The 22,721-nt window shown below is 46.1% G+C and overlaps 2 non-coding genes and 6 pseudogenes across 2 annotated transcripts; all 8 read left to right on the plus strand.

Moving 5' to 3' along the window:
• Nucleotides 1–44: 44 nt before the first annotated feature.
• On the plus strand, nucleotides 45–246 carry LOC146994706 (U2 spliceosomal RNA; annotated as a pseudogene).
• A 1,896-nt stretch (nucleotides 247–2,142) lies between these two features.
• On the plus strand, nucleotides 2,143–2,335 carry LOC146994707 (U2 spliceosomal RNA). The gene has a single exon (XR_015044218.1). It is a non-coding gene; the product is annotated as a U2 spliceosomal RNA (small nuclear RNA).
• A 1,896-nt stretch (nucleotides 2,336–4,231) lies between these two features.
• LOC146994708 (U2 spliceosomal RNA) lies at nucleotides 4,232–4,424 on the plus strand. The gene has a single exon (XR_015044219.1). It is a non-coding gene; the product is annotated as a U2 spliceosomal RNA (small nuclear RNA).
• A 1,896-nt stretch (nucleotides 4,425–6,320) lies between these two features.
• On the plus strand, nucleotides 6,321–6,470 carry LOC146994709 (U2 spliceosomal RNA; annotated as a pseudogene).
• Nucleotides 6,471–12,293: 5,823 nt separating this feature from the next.
• On the plus strand, nucleotides 12,294–12,467 carry LOC146994710 (U2 spliceosomal RNA; annotated as a pseudogene).
• Nucleotides 12,468–14,363: 1,896 nt separating this feature from the next.
• Nucleotides 14,364–14,513, plus strand: LOC146994711 (U2 spliceosomal RNA; annotated as a pseudogene).
• A 5,820-nt stretch (nucleotides 14,514–20,333) lies between these two features.
• Nucleotides 20,334–20,507, plus strand: LOC146994712 (U2 spliceosomal RNA; annotated as a pseudogene).
• Nucleotides 20,508–22,403: 1,896 nt separating this feature from the next.
• Nucleotides 22,404–22,553, plus strand: LOC146994713 (U2 spliceosomal RNA; annotated as a pseudogene).
• The last annotated feature ends 168 nt before the right edge of the window (nucleotides 22,554–22,721 follow it).

A 22,721-nucleotide genomic window follows, 5' to 3' on the forward strand; every position in this document is an offset into this window, starting at 1 on the left:
ATTAATGTATAATAGAATTGTAAAATGATATTTCTGCCACGCAAATATCATTCTTCTGTAAAGTGGCCAAAAGTATTGTTCAATAAAAAACATCTGTTCTTATCAGCTTAATATCTGATACGACGTCGACATGACGTCAAGATATTAAACTAATTTTTGCAGATAGGCTTGTGGTTAGGAATTTATTCCGCCCTCGCCACGGGTTGGCCTGCTATGGCACTACTTGCAGGATACGGCCCACAATATATCCAAAAAGCAGAAACTTCACTCACCCACTGCATCCTCAGGAAAACGTCCTTTTAAAATGGCCCCTTCAAATTTCAGAAAACCGAAGGTCTGACAACATCATACCTTTGTACGAGTGTGCGGCGACCTGCCTTTTTTTTAACTCGGGCCCCTCGTTCTTTTCCTCGGAATGGGAACATTCTGGAGCCTCGGGTTTAACCCTCGTTCTTTTCAGTGTCAAGTTCTGGTTTCTGTAAATACGAAGTTTTATTCGTATTTACAGAAATCCCATAAAATCCACATTTCTTTCCCCGTACTGTTAACAACTTACTCATTCTGTCTGACTGATTGAAGGAAGATCGGCCTCGAAATATCACTCAAATTTCATTTGCAGTAACATTTTTGTCTCATTTCATGTAAGTTTGAGAGAATTCCTATTCACATTTGCCAGATCTTTCCCACTACAGCGCGCGTATACACATTGCTTCTTTCAACACACGAGCCTTTTTATTGTAAATAACTCTCAAAAGGGTGTAAAATGTTTGTAGGCACACTGCAGCAACAAAGATTTTTCTGTCTGTTTCCTAATGTTTTGTTTGTCTCTGTATGATTTCTAAACGCCAGCTAATTGTAATGGTCTACAATTATTGTTAAGGATTGTTGTATTTATGTTTTTATTCATTCATTCATTTATTTTGTTGGCACATTAATATTAACAAACGGGAAAATGCCAATAGATGGCTGCACTATGCAGGAAGCAGTTTATTCTGAGTTTTGAGATGGCTTGCCCGCCACTAGTGTGGAAGTGTAGAATACAAAGTAATCATTAATTGTAAATTAAAAAGTACTGTTTTATTGTACATATTACAAATGAATTTGTAAAGTGTTTTTTGTAATTTTTCTGTTTGTTTAATTGTTTTAAGTTCCTAATATTTCACTCTGTGTTTTCAAGTGCAACGTTTGAACTGAAGAGAGAGAGAGTATCTCTGAGTTGGAAACCATGTGCTGGACTGTGCATGTCGAGTTTGTGTCAATCAAACTCTGGCATTATGTAATGCAGTTTTGGCTGATAAATTTTACTGTCTCAATATTTGTTTAATCACAAAAAATAATTTCTTCCCAAGCATGGGCATTCGATAACTCCAGGAATATTTATTTATTTATTTTTGGTTTTGCTATTTTTATTGCCTTTGTAATTACATTTGTTTTATATTCACCTGCAGTGAAGAATGAGATTTTTCGGAGGAGGAAGCTACTCCAGAGAAATGAACACTTTCATGAATATTTCATTGTCCTCTTTTCCCATCTGAAAAAAAATTGAGAAAATACGAGAATATTATGTTGCATGGTGCATAAGCTTATAAAAGCTGGAGGAAAACACCGGAATTCAGTTGTTTACTTACTGCTGTTATTGACTGTAGCGATTTCGCGTTGAGATCGGATTAACTTTTTCTACTTTGAATTTTGTTCCGGCCAACGTTTCCGTAAAACGTCCAATATAACTACTGTAAGTTATTGCGATATTGTAGAAATATCTGTGAGGATATTTCAGCATTGTGGTTCATTTGCTGTAGTAAGAATAAAATTTGCAATTGAATCTTGAATGAAATGAACTTTTGACGTCCTTGGCTTTTTAAAACTAGCCCCGCCCAAGGAGGAGGGTACTGACGCCTCCAGAATGGGAACATTAGAAAGGACCGCAAAATGATCCACTTGACTAGACAGAAATTGGTCATCCTTGTACACCTCTTTTTTTGTAACACAGGAGGAGGATGAAATAACGACATATCATAAAAAACCCCCAAGCAGCACTCGCTAACCTGAGTCTTCTGCACCCCCTTCTCCCCCTGCACGAATGCTCAGGACTTTTGAAATATGAAAAATTGAAAGTGAATTCATCACGCCAGAGAATTCTGCATCGCTTCTCGGCCTTTTGGCTAAGATCAAAGTGTAGTATCTGTTCTTATCAGCTTAATATCTGATACGACGTCGACATGACGTCAAGATATTAAACTAATTTTTGCAGATAGGCTTGTGGTTAGGAATTTATTCCGCCCTCGCCACGGGTTGGCCTGCTATGGCACTACTTGCAGGATACGGCCCACAATATATCCAAAAAGCAGAAACTTCACTCACCCACTGCATCCTCAGGAAAACGTCCTTTTAAAATGGCCCCTTCAAATTTCAGAAAACCGAAGGTCTGACAACATCATACCTTTGTACGAGTGTGCGGCGACCTGCCTTTTTTTTAACTCGGGCCCCTCGTTCTTTTCCTCGGAATGGGAACATTCTGGAGCCTCGGGTTTAACCCTCGTTCTTTTCAGTGTCAAGTTCTGGTTTCTGTAAATACGAAGTTTTATTCGTATTTACAGAAATCCCATAAAATCCACATTTCTTTCCCCGTACTGTTAACAACTTACTCATTCTGTCTGACTGATTGAAGGAAGATCGGCCTCGAAATATCACTCAAATTTCATTTGCAGTAACATTTTTGTCTCATTTCATGTAAGTTTGAGAGAATTCCTATTCACATTTGCCAGATCTTTCCCACTACAGCGCGCGTATACACATTGCTTCTTTCAACACACGAGCCTTTTTATTGTAAATAACTCTCAAAAGGGTGTAAAATGTTTGTAGGCACACTGCAGCAACAAAGATTTTTCTGTCTGTTTCCTAATGTTTTGTTTGTCTCTGTATGATTTCTAAACGCCAGCTAATTGTAATGGTCTACAATTATTGTTAAGGATTGTTGTATTTATGTTTTTATTCATTCATTCATTTATTTTGTTGGCACATTAATATTAACAAACGGGAAAATGCCAATAGATGGCTGCACTATGCAGGAAGCAGTTTATTCTGAGTTTTGAGATGGCTTGCCCGCCACTAGTGTGGAAGTGTAGAATACAAAGTAATCATTAATTGTAAATTAAAAAGTACTGTTTTATTGTACATATTACAAATGAATTTGTAAAGTGTTTTTTGTAATTTTTCTGTTTGTTTAATTGTTTTAAGTTCCTAATATTTCACTCTGTGTTTTCAAGTGCAACGTTTGAACTGAAGAGAGAGAGAGTATCTCTGAGTTGGAAACCATGTGCTGGACTGTGCATGTCGAGTTTGTGTCAATCAAACTCTGGCATTATGTAATGCAGTTTTGGCTGATAAATTTTACTGTCTCAATATTTGTTTAATCACAAAAAATAATTTCTTCCCAAGCATGGGCATTCGATAACTCCAGGAATATTTATTTATTTATTTTTGGTTTTGCTATTTTTATTGCCTTTGTAATTACATTTGTTTTATATTCACCTGCAGTGAAGAATGAGATTTTTCGGAGGAGGAAGCTACTCCAGAGAAATGAACACTTTCATGAATATTTCATTGTCCTCTTTTCCCATCTGAAAAAAAATTGAGAAAATACGAGAATATTATGTTGCATGGTGCATAAGCTTATAAAAGCTGGAGGAAAACACCGGAATTCAGTTGTTTACTTACTGCTGTTATTGACTGTAGCGATTTCGCGTTGAGATCGGATTAACTTTTTCTACTTTGAATTTTGTTCCGGCCAACGTTTCCGTAAAACGTCCAATATAACTACTGTAAGTTATTGCGATATTGTAGAAATATCTGTGAGGATATTTCAGCATTGTGGTTCATTTGCTGTAGTAAGAATAAAATTTGCAATTGAATCTTGAATGAAATGAACTTTTGACGTCCTTGGCTTTTTAAAACTAGCCCCGCCCAAGGAGGAGGGGACTGACGCCTCCAGAATGGGAACATTAGAAAGGACCGCAAAATGATCCACTTGACTAGACAGAAATTGGTCATCCTTGTACACCTCTTTTTTTGTAACACAGGAGGAGGATGAAATAACGACATATCATAAAAAACCCCCAAGCAGCACTCGCTAACCTGAGTCTTCTGCACCCCCTTCTCCCCCTGCACGAATGCTCAGGACTTTTGAAATATGAAAAATTGAAAGTGAATTCATCACGCCAGAGAATTCTGCATCGCTTCTCGGCCTTTTGGCTAAGATCAAAGTGTAGTATCTGTTCTTATCAGCTTAATATCTGATACGACGTCGACATGACGTCAAGATATTAAACTAATTTTTGCAGATAGGCTTGTGGTTAGGAATTTATTCCGCCCTCGCCACGGGTTGGCCTGCTATGGCACTACTTGCAGGATACGGCCCACAATATATCCAAAAAGCAGAAACTTCACTCACCCACTGCATCCTCAGGAAAACGTCCTTTTAAAATGGCCCCTTCAAATTTCAGAAAACCGAAGGTCTGACAACATCATACCTTTGTACGAGTGTGCGGCGACCTGCCTTTTTTTTAACTCGGGCCCCTCGTTCTTTTCCTCGGAATGGGAACATTCTGGAGCCTCGGGTTTAACCCTCGTTCTTTTCAGTGTCAAGTTCTGGTTTCTGTAAATACGAAGTTTTATTCGTATTTACAGAAATCCCATAAAATCCACATTTCTTTCCCCGTACTGTTAACAACTTACTCATTCTGTCTGACTGATTGAAGGAAGATCGGCCTCGAAATATCACTCAAATTTCATTTGCAGTAACATTTTTGTCTCATTTCATGTAAGTTTGAGAGAATTCCTATTCACATTTGCCAGATCTTTCCCACTACAGCGCGCGTATACACATTGCTTCTTTCAACACACGAGCCTTTTTATTGTAAATAACTCTCAAAAGGGTGTAAAATGTTTGTAGGCACACTGCAGCAACAAAGATTTTTCTGTCTGTTTCCTAATGTTTTGTTTGTCTCTGTATGATTTCTAAACGCCAGCTAATTGTAATGGTCTACAATTATTGTTAAGGATTGTTGTATTTATGTTTTTATTCATTCATTCATTTATTTTGTTGGCACATTAATATTAACAAACGGGAAAATGCCAATAGATGGCTGCACTATGCAGGAAGCAGTTTATTCTGAGTTTTGAGATGGCTTGCCCGCCACTAGTGTGGAAGTGTAGAATACAAAGTAATCATTAATTGTAAATTAAAAAGTACTGTTTTATTGTACATATTACAAATGAATTTGTAAAGTGTTTTTTGTAATTTTTCTGTTTGTTTAATTGTTTTAAGTTCCTAATATTTCACTCTGTGTTTTCAAGTGCAACGTTTGAACTGAAGAGAGAGAGAGTATCTCTGAGTTGGAAACCATGTGCTGGACTGTGCATGTCGAGTTTGTGTCAATCAAACTCTGGCATTATGTAATGCAGTTTTGGCTGATAAATTTTACTGTCTCAATATTTGTTTAATCACAAAAAATAATTTCTTCCCAAGCATGGGCATTCGATAACTCCAGGAATATTTATTTATTTATTTTTGGTTTTGCTATTTTTATTGCCTTTGTAATTACATTTGTTTTATATTCACCTGCAGTGAAGAATGAGATTTTTCGGAGGAGGAAGCTACTCCAGAGAAATGAACACTTTCATGAATATTTCATTGTCCTCTTTTCCCATCTGAAAAAAAATTGAGAAAATACGAGAATATTATGTTGCATGGTGCATAAGCTTATAAAAGCTGGAGGAAAACACCGGAATTCAGTTGTTTACTTACTGCTGTTATTGACTGTAGCGATTTCGCGTTGAGATCGGATTAACTTTTTCTACTTTGAATTTTGTTCCGGCCAACGTTTCCGTAAAACGTCCAATATAACTACTGTAAGTTATTGCGATATTGTAGAAATATCTGTGAGGATATTTCAGCATTGTGGTTCATTTGCTGTAGTAAGAATAAAATTTGCAATTGAATCTTGAATGAAATGAACTTTTGACGTCCTTGGCTTTTTAAAACTAGCCCCGCCCAAGGAGGAGGGGACTGACGCCTCCAGAATGGGAACATTAGAAAGGACCGCAAAATGATCCACTTGACTAGACAGAAATTGGTCATCCTTGTACACCTCTTTTTTTGTAACACAGGAGGAGGATGAAATAACGACATATCATAAAAAACCCCCAAGCAGCACTCGCTAACCTGAGTCTTCTGCACCCCCTTCTCCCCCTGCACGAATGCTCAGGACTTTTGAAATATGAAAAATTGAAAGTGAATTCAACACGCCAGAGAATTCTGCATCGCTTCTCGGCCTTTTGGCTAAGATCAAAGTGTAGTAAATCGGTCGAGTTGCCGATACTTTTTCATCTTTTTTAGTCACTTCTTACTGTTTTTACAGGTAGACTGGTGGCTAAAGATGTTTCCTGTTTCTAGGCCTCGCCCACCGCCGAGGCCCCGCCCACCGCCTGGAGTTCGGAGCCCTGGAAGACGCTCACCGCCTCCTGAAGCCAGTTTTGGAGTCCTGGATGCCGGAGCAGGTTCCCATACGGTGCATGGAGTCCCTGGAGACGTTCCTGTTGTAGCTGTTGACCGTGGAGTGCCTGCCGTTCCCGCTGGAGGTCCTGTTGCTGGATCCATTGGAACCTGTTCCCGTGCTGTTCATGGAGTCCCTGGAGCAGCTGTTGACCATGGAGTGCCCGCCGTTCCCGCTGGAGCTATCCCTGGATCCAATGGAGTCGTCCCTCTTGCTCCGGGATCAGCCGCTGATGCTTCCCAAGCCATCCCTGGATCTATTGGAGCCTCTCCTGGTGCGCCTGATGCAGAAGCTGAGGCCCCCGGATTGTCTGAGGCCATTCCTGCCTACCCTGGAGCTTCTGAAGACATCCCTGTGACGGCCGGAGCCTTCCCGGTTGCATCTGTCCCTGGATTGATCCAATCCGTTCCGGCTACTTCCCAAGTCGCCGCTGCAGACCATGGATCCTCCGATGGAAACTCTTGTGTCGTCGCTGGATCTGCCGGAGCTATTCTTGCCCTTGGAGCGAGTGCCTCTCCCGAAATTGCCACTGGAGGTTCCAGAGCTGTTCCTGCATCTTCTAGTGCCACTGCTCATCCTGGAGTCGCCGCTGTGGTCCCTAGTGCCACGCCTTGCCTGCCCGGAGCCGGCTCGTCTGCCAGGAGTGTGCCCACCTACTACTACGGGAGTATCGCCACTAGTGAAGCCACGCCCACCGGGTCGTCCTCCTTGCCCAGACACGTGCCAGCTTTCGTTACACCCTCTGGACCGCCCCTTTCCAAAGGTGGACACTTACGCCAACTGTTGGATAGAATTCAAGCCAAGACTTCTGGCTGCACACCGCTCCTACCTGTGGTCACTTGTCAACCTAGTGAACGAAGGACACCAGAGGGTTCATCACTCGCCAAGTCTGCTCACACGTCCTCCTCTGCCAAGGACACGCCCACCACACCCCAGTCTACATTCGCATGCTACGTCTGCGGATTGGAGTGTACGAGCAGAAGGGGCCTCAGAAGGCATACAAGGACGCACGTGCAGGAGAAAGACAGTCAGCTCCACCCACCTCCTGACAGAAGGGTAGCTGCGAGCATTCCTGGGTCATTGATCTCGCCCGTATGTCATCATACACGGGCTCGGACGGCGGCTGGTCATGCCTGCTCATCGAACACACTCACGAGCTCACCCCCACGCACTTACGCTGAAGCTCTTTCTTCGCCATCCATGAGAGAGAGTTCTGCTCATCCTGCTTCAACCGGTCCTGTCTGCGCAGTGATCACCTCCACCGCGGGGACGGAGTCTCTGACGTCCAACGTACCTGCTAAATCCAAGGTGTTTCCTGCGGAGAACACAAGGAACTTGCTGCCACCTTCGGAGACGTCAATCCCGTCGACACCATACTTCACCCTCCCGGCCAGGAATTCTACTCCCACCGTCATACCTGGACCAAAGACTAATGCTTCCACACCTCAACTGGCGTCTGCCGTCACCTGCCCGGATTGTGGTCGCTCCTGCCTGAATAAGAAACAGCTGCGGTCCCATCGTCACCTCCGTCACAGACAGGCTCCGCCTCCCACCTCTCCTGGAGACGATGACTTTACCTCCTCAACTCCTGAGACACTGACTGACGCCGCTTCTTCACCGCCCGCTGCTCCTGCACCAGGCCCCGTCCACACGGACTGCACTGCCTCTGGCTCAACAGACGCTGCTCCTCAACCTGCTTTAACTGCCACTGTCCCGGTGACCACTTCGCCTAGTAAAGACCTACCTGGTGAATCCGATGTCGCACCTCAAGTACCCTGCCAGACACGCTTGGATACTACCTCCAGCGCTGGAGACACGACTGATGCGGACGTCCTCATCCTATGCCTCACTCCCTCAGAAAGGACTGATCTGCTCTCTACTGAATTGCCCGCACCAGACAGCAATGTAATACGCTCACATGCTGCTACGACTTCTACTGAGCAAATTGCACCTGGCCCACGTCCTAGCAGGCCATTGCAGAACCTGTCAGTGAGGGAGCCTTTGCCTATGCCCACTCATGTGGAGAATCATGAGTCCTGCCCAGAGACATCCTGCCGACGTGACTCTATTGTCCATCTACTCTTCCCGATGCAAGACACACTCCACTGCACCGAAAGGGACTGCCATAGGACATTCCATTCGAAACGCTGGACCCAACTCCGCCACTCGCTCTGCAGACACCTCTTGTACACACATGGCATAGATGTTGCTAGCACTCGGAACTGGTGTGCACACTGCCTATTGCCCATCGCCGTTAAGGTCTCGACCCATCAATGCTTTAGAGACCGGCCCGTAGTCGTCGAATCGGGCATTCAACATCGTTGGAGATGTACCCAGTGCGACTTCTCATGCCAAACACGGGGTGGATTCCTTAACCACCAAGCACGCCACCGACGTGAACGGCAGCGCTTACTCCAGCCACCTCTAGTGACGCCTCTCCTTCCCTCCACCTCGGCAAGACGACAGGCACGGACTGCACGATTCCGTACATCTCGCCAAGATGATGCTAGAACTGATGGACCTTCCACTGCCTACCAATCGACAAGTGCAACAGACCCTAATACCTTGCCCTATCAAGAGGATGCCGCACCTCCAGGAACAGACACGAGGACTACCCCACAGGTTGATGCGCCTTTGACTGACAATCTGGGAACCAACCCTTCCTTTGAAGAACACTCCCCGGAGCCGTCCTTCCCGGATTCGCCTTCACCTACCGGTCCTACAGTTACACCCGACTCACCGGTTCCAGAAGCCGTATCGGATGATGCCGAGAGATCTCCACTGGGTGGTGTAGAAATACAAGTCACGTCCCCCCTTGAACACTTCGTAGAACGACTGGAAGAGTTTTCCGACCCGATGACCACTGAGCAGTGGGATGCCTTTTCCACGTTACTTGACGAGATCTTGATGGCCGCCGCGAGTGCAGTTCGTCTTCCTCCCGCTAGCGAGGATGTAAGTGGAAACAACAACAATTCCGCCAAGATACGTGATGACCCAAAGTTGCTCCAGAAACTCTACCGTCGTAACCGACGCAGAGCGGTCCGACTGATTTGCGGGGATGATTCACAGAGATGCCCAATTGGAAGACAGGATATACAAGATCACTTTGCTGCTGCCCTATGCAACAACCGAGTTGACACCTCAGTGTACACCTCACCATCCCCTCTCCCCAGAGAACTTGACCTCTCTCCATTTTCTCCTGCAGAGATCGCAAGGAAACTCTATTCAGCTGAAAACTCGGCACCCGGACACGATCGACTCTCATACAACCATTGGAAGGCCGTTGATCCGGACTGTACAGTACTCGCAGCCATCTTCAACATCTGCTTGAAAGCTAGGAAAGTCCCTGCAGCTTGGAAAGACTCTCGTACTATCCTGTTACCCAAAGGGGGTGACCCGCATAACATCAAAAACTGGCGTCCTATCTCGCTGAGTGTTACGATTGCCAAGCTGTTCTGTGGTTGCCTGGCACGACGGTTCACTTCTTGGCTCATCGACAACTGCATCCTTTCCCCGTCACAGAAGGGATTTCTACCCTTCGACGGGGTGTTTGAAAATAACTTCGTTGTTCAGCAGAGAATCCAGCTAGCACGGACCAGCCAATCTGACACCTGCCTGGCGTCATTGGACCTATCCAATGCCTTCGGATCCGTGCCCCACGATGCAATTTTTGCTGCGCTTCGAGCCTCTGGAGTTGGGAATCATTTCACCGAGCTGATACAGGAGCTGTACACGGATGCGTCCACACGCGTCTTCACAGAGGAAGGCCCCACGGATCCAATTCCAATTGACATCGGAGTACGTCAGGGTTGCCCCCTAAGTGGGCTGTTGTTCAACTTGACCATCAACCCGATACTTGTCGCAGTCCAAGGGCAAAGTCCTCTACACCGCATACTGGCGTATGCCGACGACCTACTGCTACTCGCGCCCTCCCCTGCGGAGCTGCAAACTCAACTCAATCTGACGCACAACCTGGTTGGAAAGCTTGGCCTCTACATCAACCCCAGAAAATGCTTCTCCCTACATATCTCCGGAGCTCGCCCAACGGGTGTCCGCCACTCTCAGTTCTCGATCGACGGCACTGCCATCAGGTGTCTTCGTGAGGGTGAAGGTGAGGAATTTTTGGGGAAACCAATTGGATTCAACCAACCACCGGACATCGAGGCACTCAATACTTACCTACAGAAATGCGAGATGATCCTGAATTCACCACTTGCTCCCTGGCAGCGCATTGACGCGCTCAAATCCTTTGTGTTTCCATCAATGGATTTTGATATGAGGACGGCCCGGTTGAAGAAAACCGACTGGGCAAAGATTGACTCACATGTGCGCCCGCTACTAAAGAGGACTCTCAACCTACCTCCCGAGGCGGCAAATGAATATCTTTACGGCGCGAAGGAATCTGCATGCTTTGGTATCCCGCTGGCTGCCGAAAGCTCAGATATAGCAAGGATTGACAGCGCTTTCAAGTTGCTCACTTCATTGGACCCTGGGATACAACAGCTCGCTTGGGAGGACCTTACGCGACTTGTAAGTGGACGACTGAAAAGGGTTCCTTCCTTCTCTGAGATTGCAGCTTTCCTTTCGGGATGTGACGAAGACTTTCCCAGGAGCACCTCCAACCCAATTTCATCAGTTTGGTCCGCGGCCAGAAGCGCAGCCCGTCGCCTAAAAGTCACGTGGACAATTTCTGACGACCACACTGTGGAGATCTCTCATGACGGTACCACCATAACAGCCGGCAAGCGACGCCTTGTATTCCGCACCCTGCGGAATGCCATCAAGAAATCCCGCGCAGAGAAACTCATCACTTATCCCAACCAGGGCAAGGCGATGGAATGCGCAGCGGCTGCCAAAGCAAGCTCTCACTTTTTCCGGAACGGGGCATTTACACGATTTGCCGACTGGCGATTTATACATCGTGCAAGGCTAAACCTCGTCCCCCTGAACGGTGTTCGTCGCAATGTGAATGGCTCCCGTGGCTGCAGAAGATGCAACTTTGAGCTCGAGACCCTCCCGCATGTCCTCTGCCACTGCATGAGATACAGCCGACTCTACCAAGCGAGGCACAATGCAGTGGTAGAGAGGATTAAAAAGGCAGCCAGTGGAAGGTGGCAGCTCCTCTCCGAGAACCGGCCAGTCAGAGGACTCCCGCTACGCCCGGACATCATCCTAACAAGAGACAACGCATGCCTCATCCTAGACATAACAGTTGCTTTTGACAACCGTCGGTCTTCATTTGATGCTGCTCGCCGAGAGAAGATGAACAAGTACCGTCCGCTAATCGAAGCACTGAAATCTACATACAACGATGTGCGCGTAGAAGCAATTGTAATCGGAGCACTAGGATCATGGGATCCAAACAACGATAAAGTTCTCAGCAGGATCTGCAGCAGGAAGTACGCATCACTTATGCGAAAGCTCATCGTAAGTGAAACAATAAGTAAATCAAGGGATATCTATGTGGAGCATCTCACGGACGTCAGACAGGAGAACTGGTAAATTTAACATGGACTCACTGAACTATCCGATTAAGTGTTCACAAAGTACAAACCCCCGAAATATGTAAGTAGAAAGAAAAACCTAGTATGTTGTACATAAGTGCTTGGTTCTGAAAATAGTTGTTGTACATATCTGCTTCGCTCTGTAAATAATTGTAAATAGAAAATTAATGTATAATAGAATTGTAAAATGATATTTCTGCCACGCAAATATCATTCTTCTGTAAAGTGGCCAAAAATATTGTTCAATAAAAAACATCTGTTCTTATCAGCTTAATATCTGATACGACGTCGACATGACGTCAAGATATTAAACTAATTTTTGCAGATAGGCTTGTGGTTAGGAATTTATTCCGCCCTCGCCACGGGTTGGCCTGCTATGGCACTACTTGCAGGATACGGCCCACAATATATCCAAAAAGCAGAAACTTCACTCACCCACTGCATCCTCAGGAAAACGTCCTTTTAAAATGGCCCCTTCAAATTTCAGAAAACCGAAGGTCTGACAACATCATACCTTTGTACGAGTGTGCGGCGACCTGCCTTTTTTTTAACTCGGGCCCCTCGTTCTTTTCCTCGGAATGGGAACATTCTGGAGCCTCGGGTTTAACCCTCGTTCTTTTCAGTGTCAAGTTCTGGTTTCTGTAAATACGAAGTTTTATTCGTATTTACAGAAATCCCATAAAATCCACATTTCTTTCCCCGTACTGTTAACAACTTACTCATTCTGTCTGACTGATTGAAGGAAGATCGGCCTCGAAATATCACTCAAATTTCATTTGCAGTAACATTTTTGTCTCATTTCATGTAAGTTTGAGAGAATTCCTATTCACATTTGCCAGATCTTTCCCACTACAGCGCGCGTATACACATTGCTTCTTTCAACACACGAGCCTTTTTATTGTAAATAACTCTCAAAAGGGTGTAAAATGTTTGTAGGCACACTGCAGCAACAAAGATTTTTCTGTCTGTTTCCTAATGTTTTGTTTGTCTCTGTATGATTTCTAAACGCCAGCTAATTGTAATGGTCTACAATTATTGTTAAGGATTGTTGTATTTATGTTTTTATTCATTCATTCATTTATTTTGTTGGCACATTAATATTAACAAACGGGAAAATGCCAATAGATGGCTGCACTATGCAGGAAGCAGTTTATTCTGAGTTTTGAGATGGCTTGCCCGCCACTAGTGTGGAAGTGTAGAATACAAAGTAATCATTAATTGTAAATTAAAAAGTACTGTTTTATTGTACATATTACAAATGAATTTGTAAAGTGTTTTTTGTAATTTTTCTGTTTGTTTAATTGTTTTAAGTTCCTAATATTTCACTCTGTGTTTTCAAGTGCAACGTTTGAACTGAAGAGAGAGAGAGTATCTCTGAGTTGGAAACCATGTGCTGGACTGTGCATGTCGAGTTTGTGTCAATCAAACTCTGGCATTATGTAATGCAGTTTTGGCTGATAAATTTTACTGTCTCAATATTTGTTTAATCACAAAAAATAATTTCTTCCCAAGCATGGGCATTCGATAACTCCAGGAATATTTATTTATTTATTTTTGGTTTTGCTATTTTTATTGCCTTTGTAATTACATTTGTTTTATATTCACCTGCAGTGAAGAATGAGATTTTTCGGAGGAGGAAGCTACTCCAGAGAAATGAACACTTTCATGAATATTTCATTGTCCTCTTTTCCCATCTGAAAAAAAATTGAGAAAATACGAGAATATTATGTTGCATGGTGCATAAGCTTATAAAAGCTGGAGGAAAACACCGGAATTCAGTTGTTTACTTACTGCTGTTATTGACTGTAGCGATTTCGCGTTGAGATCGGATTAACTTTTTCTACTTTGAATTTTGTTCCGGCCAACGTTTCCGTAAAACGTCCAATATAACTACTGTAAGTTATTGCGATATTGTAAAAATATCTGTGAGGATATTTCAGCATTGTGGTTCATTTGCTGTAGTAAGAATAAAATTTGCAATTGAATCTTGAATGAAATGAACTTTTGACGTCCTTGGCTTTTTAAAACTAGCCCCGCCCAAGGAGGAGGGGACTGACGCCTCCAGAATGGGAACATTAGAAAGGACCGCAAAATGATCCACTTGACTAGACAGAAATTGGTCATCCTTGTACACCTCTTTTTTTGTAACACAGGAGGAGGATGAAATAACGACATATCATAAAAAACCCCCAAGCAGCACTCGCTAACCTGAGTCTTCTGCACCCCCTTCTCCCCCTGCACGAATGCTCAGGACTTTTGAAATATGAAAAATTGAAAGTGAATTCAACACGCCAGAGAATTCTGCATCGCTTCTCGGCCTTTTGGCTAAGATCAAAGTGTAGTAAATCGGTCGAGTTGCCGATACTTTTTCATCTTTTTTAGTCACTTCTTACTGTTTTTACAGGTAGACTGGTGGCTAAAGATGTTTCCTGTTTCTAGGCCTCGCCCACCGCCGAGGCCCCGCCCACCGCCTGGAGTTCGGAGCCCTGGAAGACGCTCACCGCCTCCTGAAGCCAGTTTTGGAGTCCTGGATGCCGGAGCAGGTTCCCATACGGTGCATGGAGTCCCTGGAGACGTTCCTGTTGTAGCTGTTGACCGTGGAGTGCCTGCCGTTCCCGCTGGAGGTCCTGTTGCTGGATCCATTGGAACCTGTTCCCGTGCTGTTCATGGAGTCCCTGGAGCAGCTGTTGACCATGGAGTGCCCGCCGTTCCCGCTGGAGCTATCCCTGGATCCAATGGAGTCGTCCCTCTTGCTCCGGGATCAGCCGCTGATGCTTCCCAAGCCATCCCTGGATCTATTGGAGCCTCTCCTGGTGCGCCTGATGCAGAAGCTGAGGCCCCCGGATTGTCTGAGGCCATTCCTGCCTACCCTGGAGCTTCTGAAGACATCCCTGTGACGGCCGGAGCCTTCCCGGTTGCATCTGTCCCTGGATTGATCCAATCCGTTCCGGCTACTTCCCAAGTCGCCGCTGCAGACCATGGATCCTCCGATGGAAACTCTTGTGTCGTCGCTGGATCTGCCGGAGCTATTCTTGCCCTTGGAGCGAGTGCCTCTCCCGAAATTGCCACTGGAGGTTCCAGAGCTGTTCCTGCATCTTCTAGTGCCACTGCTCATCCTGGAGTCGCCGCTGTGGTCCCTAGTGCCACGCCTTGCCTGCCCGGAGCCGGCTCGTCTGCCAGGAGTGTGCCCACCTACTACTACGGGAGTATCGCCACTAGTGAAGCCACGCCCACCGGGTCGTCCTCCTTGCCCAGACACGTGCCAGCTTTCGTTACACCCTCTGGACCGCCCCTTTCCAAAGGTGGACACTTACGCCAACTGTTGGATAGAATTCAAGCCAAGACTTCTGGCTGCACACCGCTCCTACCTGTGGTCACTTGTCAACCTAGTGAACGAAGGACACCAGAGGGTTCATCACTCGCCAAGTCTGCTCACACGTCCTCCTCTGCCAAGGACACGCCCACCACACCCCAGTCTACATTCGCATGCTACGTCTGCGGATTGGAGTGTACGAGCAGAAGGGGCCTCAGAAGGCATACAAGGACGCACGTGCAGGAGAAAGACAGTCAGCTCCACCCACCTCCTGACAGAAGGGTAGCTGCGAGCATTCCTGGGTCATTGATCTCGCCCGTATGTCATCATACACGGGCTCGGACGGCGGCTGGTCATGCCTGCTCATCGAACACACTCACGAGCTCACCCCCACGCACTTACGCTGAAGCTCTTTCTTCGCCATCCATGAGAGAGAGTTCTGCTCATCCTGCTTCAACCGGTCCTGTCTGCGCAGTGATCACCTCCACCGCGGGGACGGAGTCTCTGACGTCCAACGTACCTGCTAAATCCAAGGTGTTTCCTGCGGAGAACACAAGGAACTTGCTGCCACCTTCGGAGACGTCAATCCCGTCGACACCATACTTCACCCTCCCGGCCAGGAATTCTACTCCCACCGTCATACCTGGACCAAAGACTAATGCTTCCACACCTCAACTGGCGTCTGCCGTCACCTGCCCGGATTGTGGTCGCTCCTGCCTGAATAAGAAACAGCTGCGGTCCCATCGTCACCTCCGTCACAGACAGGCTCCGCCTCCCACCTCTCCTGGAGACGATGACTTTACCTCCTCAACTCCTGAGACACTGACTGACGCCGCTTCTTCACCGCCCGCTGCTCCTGCACCAGGCCCCGTCCACACGGACTGCACTGCCTCTGGCTCAACAGACGCTGCTCCTCAACCTGCTTTAACTGCCACTGTCCCGGTGACCACTTCGCCTAGTAAAGACCTACCTGGTGAATCCGATGTCGCACCTCAAGTACCCTGCCAGACACGCTTGGATACTACCTCCAGCGCTGGAGACACGACTGATGCGGACGTCCTCATCCTATGCCTCACTCCCTCAGAAAGGACTGATCTGCTCTCTACTGAATTGCCCGCACCAGACAGCAATGTAATACGCTCACATGCTGCTACGACTTCTACTGAGCAAATTGCACCTGGCCCACGTCCTAGCAGGCCATTGCAGAACCTGTCAGTGAGGGAGCCTTTGCCTATGCCCACTCATGTGGAGAATCATGAGTCCTGCCCAGAGACATCCTGCCGACGTGACTCTATTGTCCATCTACTCTTCCCGATGCAAGACACACTCCACTGCACCGAAAGGGACTGCCATAGGACATTCCATTCGAAACGCTGGACCCAACTCCGCCACTCGCTCTGCAGACACCTCTTGTACACACATGGCATAGATGTTGCTAGCACTCGGAACTGGTGTGCACACTGCCTATTGCCCATCGCCGTTAAGGTCTCGACCCATCAATGCTTTAGAGACCGGCCCGTAGTCGTCGAATCGGGCATTCAACATCGTTGGAGATGTACCCAGTGCGACTTCTCATGCCAAACACGGGGTGGATTCCTTAACCACCAAGCACGCCACCGACGTGAACGGCAGCGCTTACTCCAGCCACCTCTAGTGACGCCTCTCCTTCCCTCCACCTCGGCAAGACGACAGGCACGGACTGCACGATTCCGTACATCTCGCCAAGATGATGCTAGAACTGATGGACCTTCCACTGCCTACCAATCGACAAGTGCAACAGACCCTAATACCTTGCCCTATCAAGAGGATGCCGCACCTCCAGGAACAGACACGAGGACTACCCCACAGGTTGATGCGCCTTTGACTGACAATCTGGGAACCAACCCTTCCTTTGAAGAACACTCCCCGGAGCCGTCCTTCCCGGATTCGCCTTCACCTACCGGTCCTACAGTTACACCCGACTCACCGGTTCCAGAAGCCGTATCGGATGATGCCGAGAGATCTCCACTGGGTGGTGTAGAAATACAAGTCACGTCCCCCCTTGAACACTTCGTAGAACGACTGGAAGAGTTTTCCGACCCGATGACCACTGAGCAGTGGGATGCCTTTTCCACGTTACTTGACGAGATCTTGATGGCCGCCGCGAGTGCAGTTCGTCTTCCTCCCGCTAGCGAGGATGTAAGTGGAAACAACAACAATTCCGCCAAGATACGTGATGACCCAAAGTTGCTCCAGAAACTCTACCGTCGTAACCGACGCAGAGCGGTCCGACTGATTTGCGGGGATGATTCACAGAGATGCCCAATTGGAAGACAGGATATACAAGATCACTTTGCTGCTGCCCTATGCAACAACCGAGTTGACACCTCAGTGTACACCTCACCATCCCCTCTCCCCAGAGAACTTGACCTCTCTCCATTTTCTTCTGCAGAGATCGCAAGGAAACTCTATTCAGCTGAAAACTCGGCACCCGGACACGATCGACTCTCATACAACCATTGGAAGGCCGTTGATCCGGACTGTACAGTACTCGCAGCCATCTTCAACATCTGCTTGAAAGCTAGGAAAGTCCCTGCAGCTTGGAAAGACTCTCGTACTATCCTGTTACCCAAAGGGGGTGACCCGCATAACATCAAAAACTGGCGTCCTATCTCGCTGAGTGTTACGATTGCCAAGCTGTTCTGTGGTTGCCTGGCACGACGGTTCACTTCTTGGCTCATCGACAACTGCATCCTTTCCCCGTCACAGAAGGGATTTCTACCCTTCGACGGGGTGTTTGAAAATAACTTCGTTGTTCAGCAGAGAATCCAGCTAGCACGGACCAGCCAATCTGACACCTGCCTGGCGTCATTGGACCTATCCAATGCCTTCGGATCCGTGCCCCACGATGCAATTTTTGCTGCGCTTCGAGCCTCTGGAGTTGGGAATCATTTCACCGAGCTGATACAGGAGCTGTACACGGATGCGTCCACACGCGTCTTCACAGAGGAAGGCCCCACGGATCCAATTCCAATTGACATCGGAGTACGTCAGGGTTGCCCCCTAAGTGGGCTGTTGTTCAACTTGACCATCAACCCGATACTTGTCGCAGTCCAAGGGCAAAGTCCTCTACACCGCATACTGGCGTATGCCGACGACCTACTGCTACTCGCGCCCTCCCCTGCGGAGCTGCAAACTCAACTCAATCTGACGCACAACCTGGTTGGAAAGCTTGGCCTCTACATCAACCCCAGAAAATGCTTCTCCCTACATATCTCCGGAGCTCGCCCAACGGGTGTCCGCCACTCTCAGTTCTCGATCGACGGCACTGCCATCAGGTGTCTTCGTGAGGGTGAAGGTGAGGAATTTTTGGGGAAACCAATTGGATTCAACCAACCACCGGACATCGAGGCACTCAATACTTACCTACAGAAATGCGAGATGATCCTGAATTCGCCACTTGCTCCCTGGCAGCGCATTGACGCGCTCAAATCCTTTGTGTTTCCATCAATGGATTTTGATATGAGGACGGCCCGGTTGAAGAAAACCGACTGGGCAAAGATTGACTCACATGTGCGCCCGCTACTAAAGAGGACTCTCAACCTACCTCCCGAGGCGGCAAATGAATATCTTTACGGCGCGAAGGAATCTGCATGCTTTGGTATCCCGCTGGCTGCCGAAAGCTCAGATATAGCAAGGATTGACAGCGCTTTCAAGTTGCTCACTTCATTGGACCCTGGGATACAACAGCTCGCTTGGGAGGACCTTACGCGACTTGTAAGTGGACGACTGAAAAGGGTTCCTTCCTTCTCTGAGATTGCAGCTTTCCTTTCGGGATGTGACGAAGACTTTCCCAGGAGCACCTCCAACCCAATTTCATCAGTTTGGTCCGCGGCCAGAAGCGCAGCCCGTCGCCTAAAAGTCACGTGGACAATTTCTGACGACCACACTGTGGAGATCTCTCATGACGGTACCACCATAACAGCCGGCAAGCGACGCCTTGTATTCCGCACCCTGCGGAATGCCATCAAGAAATCCCGCGCAGAGAAACTCATCACTTATCCCAACCAGGGCAAGGCGATGGAATGCGCAGCGGCTGCCAAAGCAAGCTCTCACTTTTTCCGGAACGGGGCATTTACACGATTCGCCGACTGGCGATTTATACATCGTGCAAGGCTAAACCTCGTCCCCCTGAACGGTGTTCGTCGCAATGTGAATGGCTCCCGTGGCTGCAGAAGATGCAACTTTGAGCTCGAGACCCTCCCGCATGTCCTCTGCCACTGCATGAGATACAGCCGTCTCTACCAAGCGAGGCACAATGCAGTGGTAGAGAGGATTAAAAAGGCAGCCAGTGGAAGGTGGCAGCTCCTCTCCGAGAACCGGCCAGTCAGAGGACTCCCGCTACGCCCGGACATCATCCTAACAAGAGACAACGCATGCCTCATCCTAGACATAACAGTTGCTTTTGACAACCGTCGGTCTTCATTTGATGCTGCTCGCCGAGAGAAGATGAACAAGTACCGTCCGCTAATCGAAGCACTGAAATCTACATACAACGATGTGCGCGTAGAAGCAATTGTAATCGGAGCACTAGGATCATGGGATCCAAACAACGATAAAGTTCTCAGCAGGATCTGCAGCAGGAAGTACGCATCACTTATGCGAAAGCTCATCGTAAGTGAAACAATAAGTAAATCAAGGGATATCTATGTGGAGCATCTCACGGACGTCAGACAGGAGAACTGGTAAATTTAACATGGACTCACTGAACTATCCGATTAAGTGTTCACAAAGTACAAACCCCCGAAATATGTAAGTAGAAAGAAAAACCTAGTATGTTGTACATAAGTGCTTGGTTCTGAAAATAGTTGTACATATCTGCTTCGCTCTGTAAATAATTGTAAATAGAAAATTAATGTATAATAGAATTGTAAAATGATATTTCTGCCACGCAAATATCATTCTTCTGTAAAGTGGCCAAAAATATTGTTCAATAAAAAACATCTGTTCTTATCAGCTTAATATCTGATACGACGTCGACATGACGTCAAGATATTAAACTAATTTTTGCAGATAGGCTTGTGGTTAGGAATTTATTCCGCCCTCGCCACGGGTTGGCCTGCTATGGCACTACTTGCAGGATACGGCCCACAATATATCCAAAAAGCAGAAACTTCACTCACCCACTGCATCCTCAGGAAAACGTCCTTTTAAAATGGCCCCTTCAAATTTCAGAAAACCGAAGGTCTGACAACATCATACCTTTGTACGAGTGTGCGGCGACCTGCCTTTTTTTTAACTCGGGCCCCTCGTTCTTTTCCTCGGAATGGGAACATTCTGGAGCCTCGGGTTTAACCCTCGTTCTTTTCAGTGTCAAGTTCTGGTTTCTGTAAATACGAAGTTTTATTCGTATTTACAGAAATCCCATAAAATCCACATTTCTTTCCCCGTACTGTTAACAACTTACTCATTCTGTCTGACTGATTGAAGGAAGATCGGCCTCGAAATATCACTCAAATTTCATTTGCAGTAACATTTTTGTCTCATTTCATGTAAGTTTGAGAGAATTCCTATTCACATTTGCCAGATCTTTCCCACTACAGCGCGCGTATACACATTGCTTCTTTCAACACACGAGCCTTTTTATTGTAAATAACTCTCAAAAGGGTGTAAAATGTTTGTAGGCACACTGCAGCAACAAAGATTTTTCTGTCTGTTTCCTAATGTTTTGTTTGTCTCTGTATGATTTCTAAACGCCAGCTAATTGTAATGGTCTACAATTATTGTTAAGGATTGTTGTATTTATGTTTTTATTCATTCATTCATTTATTTTGTTGGCACATTAATATTAACAAACGGGAAAATGCCAATAGATGGCTGCACTATGCAGGAAGCAGTTTATTCTGAGTTTTGAGATGGCTTGCCCGCCACTAGTGTGGAAGTGTAGAATACAAAGTAATCATTAATTGTAAATTAAAAAGTACTGTTTTATTGTACATATTACAAATGAATTTGTAAAGTGTTTTTTGTAATTTTTCTGTTTGTTTAATTGTTTTAAGTTCCTAATATTTCACTCTGTGTTTTCAAGTGCAACGTTTGAACTGAAGAGAGAGAGAGTATCTCTGAGTTGGAAACCATGTGCTGGACTGTGCATGTCGAGTTTGTGTCAATCAAACTCTGGCATTATGTAATGCAGTTTTGGCTGATAAATTTTACTGTCTCAATATTTGTTTAATCACAAAAAATAATTTCTTCCCAAGCATGGGCATTCGATAACTCCAGGAATATTTATTTATTTATTTTTGGTTTTGCTATTTTTATTGCCTTTGTAATTACATTTGTTTTATATTCACCTGCAGTGAAGAATGAGATTTTTCGGAGGAGGAAGCTACTCCAGAGAAATGAACACTTTCATGAATATTTCATTGTCCTCTTTTCCCATCTGAAAAAAAATTGAGAAAATACGAGAATATTATGTTGCATGGTGCATAAGCTTATAAAAGCTGGAGGAAAACACCGGAATTCAGTTGTTTACTTACTGCTGTTATTGACTGTAGCGATTTCGCGTTGAGATCGGATTAACTTTTTCTACTTTGAATTTTGTTCCGGCCAACGTTTCCGTAAAACGTCCAATATAACTACTGTAAGTTATTGCGATATTGTAAAAATATCTGTGAGGATATTTCAGCATTGTGGTTCATTTGCTGTAGTAAGAATAAAATTTGCAATTGAATCTTGAATGAAATGAACTTTTGACGTCCTTGGCTTTTTAAAACTAGCCCCGCCCAAGGAGGAGGGGACTGACGCCTCCAGAATGGGAACATTAGAAAGGACCGCAAAATGATCCACTTGACTAGACAGAAATTGGTCATCCTTGTACACCTCTTTTTTTGTAACACAGGAGGAGGATGAAATAACGACATATCATAAAAAACCCCCAAGCAGCACTCGCTAACCTGAGTCTTCTGCACCCCCTTCTCCCCCTGCACGAATGCTCAGGACTTTTGAAATATGAAAAATTGAAAGTGAATTCAACACGCCAGAGAATTCTGCATCGCTTCTCGGCCTTTTGGCTAAGATCAAAGTGTAGTAAATCGGTCGAGTTGCCGATACTTTTTCATCTTTTTTAGTCACTTCTTACTGTTTTTACAGGTAGACTGGTGGCTAAAGATGTTTCCTGTTTCTAGGCCTCGCCCACCGCCGAGGCCCCGCCCACCGCCTGGAGTTCGGAGCCCTGGAAGACGCTCACCGCCTCCTGAAGCCAGTTTTGGAGTCCTGGATGCCGGAGCAGGTTCCCATACGGTGCATGGAGTCCCTGGAGACGTTCCTGTTGTAGCTGTTGACCGTGGAGTGCCTGCCGTTCCCGCTGGA

The sequence above is a fragment of the Stegodyphus dumicola genome, chromosome 11, assembly GCF_044657685.1.
Source record: "Stegodyphus dumicola isolate Sdum_Otavi_A_Nest chromosome 11, ASM4465768v1".
Lineage (NCBI taxonomy): Eukaryota > Metazoa > Arthropoda > Arachnida > Araneae > Eresidae > Stegodyphus > Stegodyphus dumicola.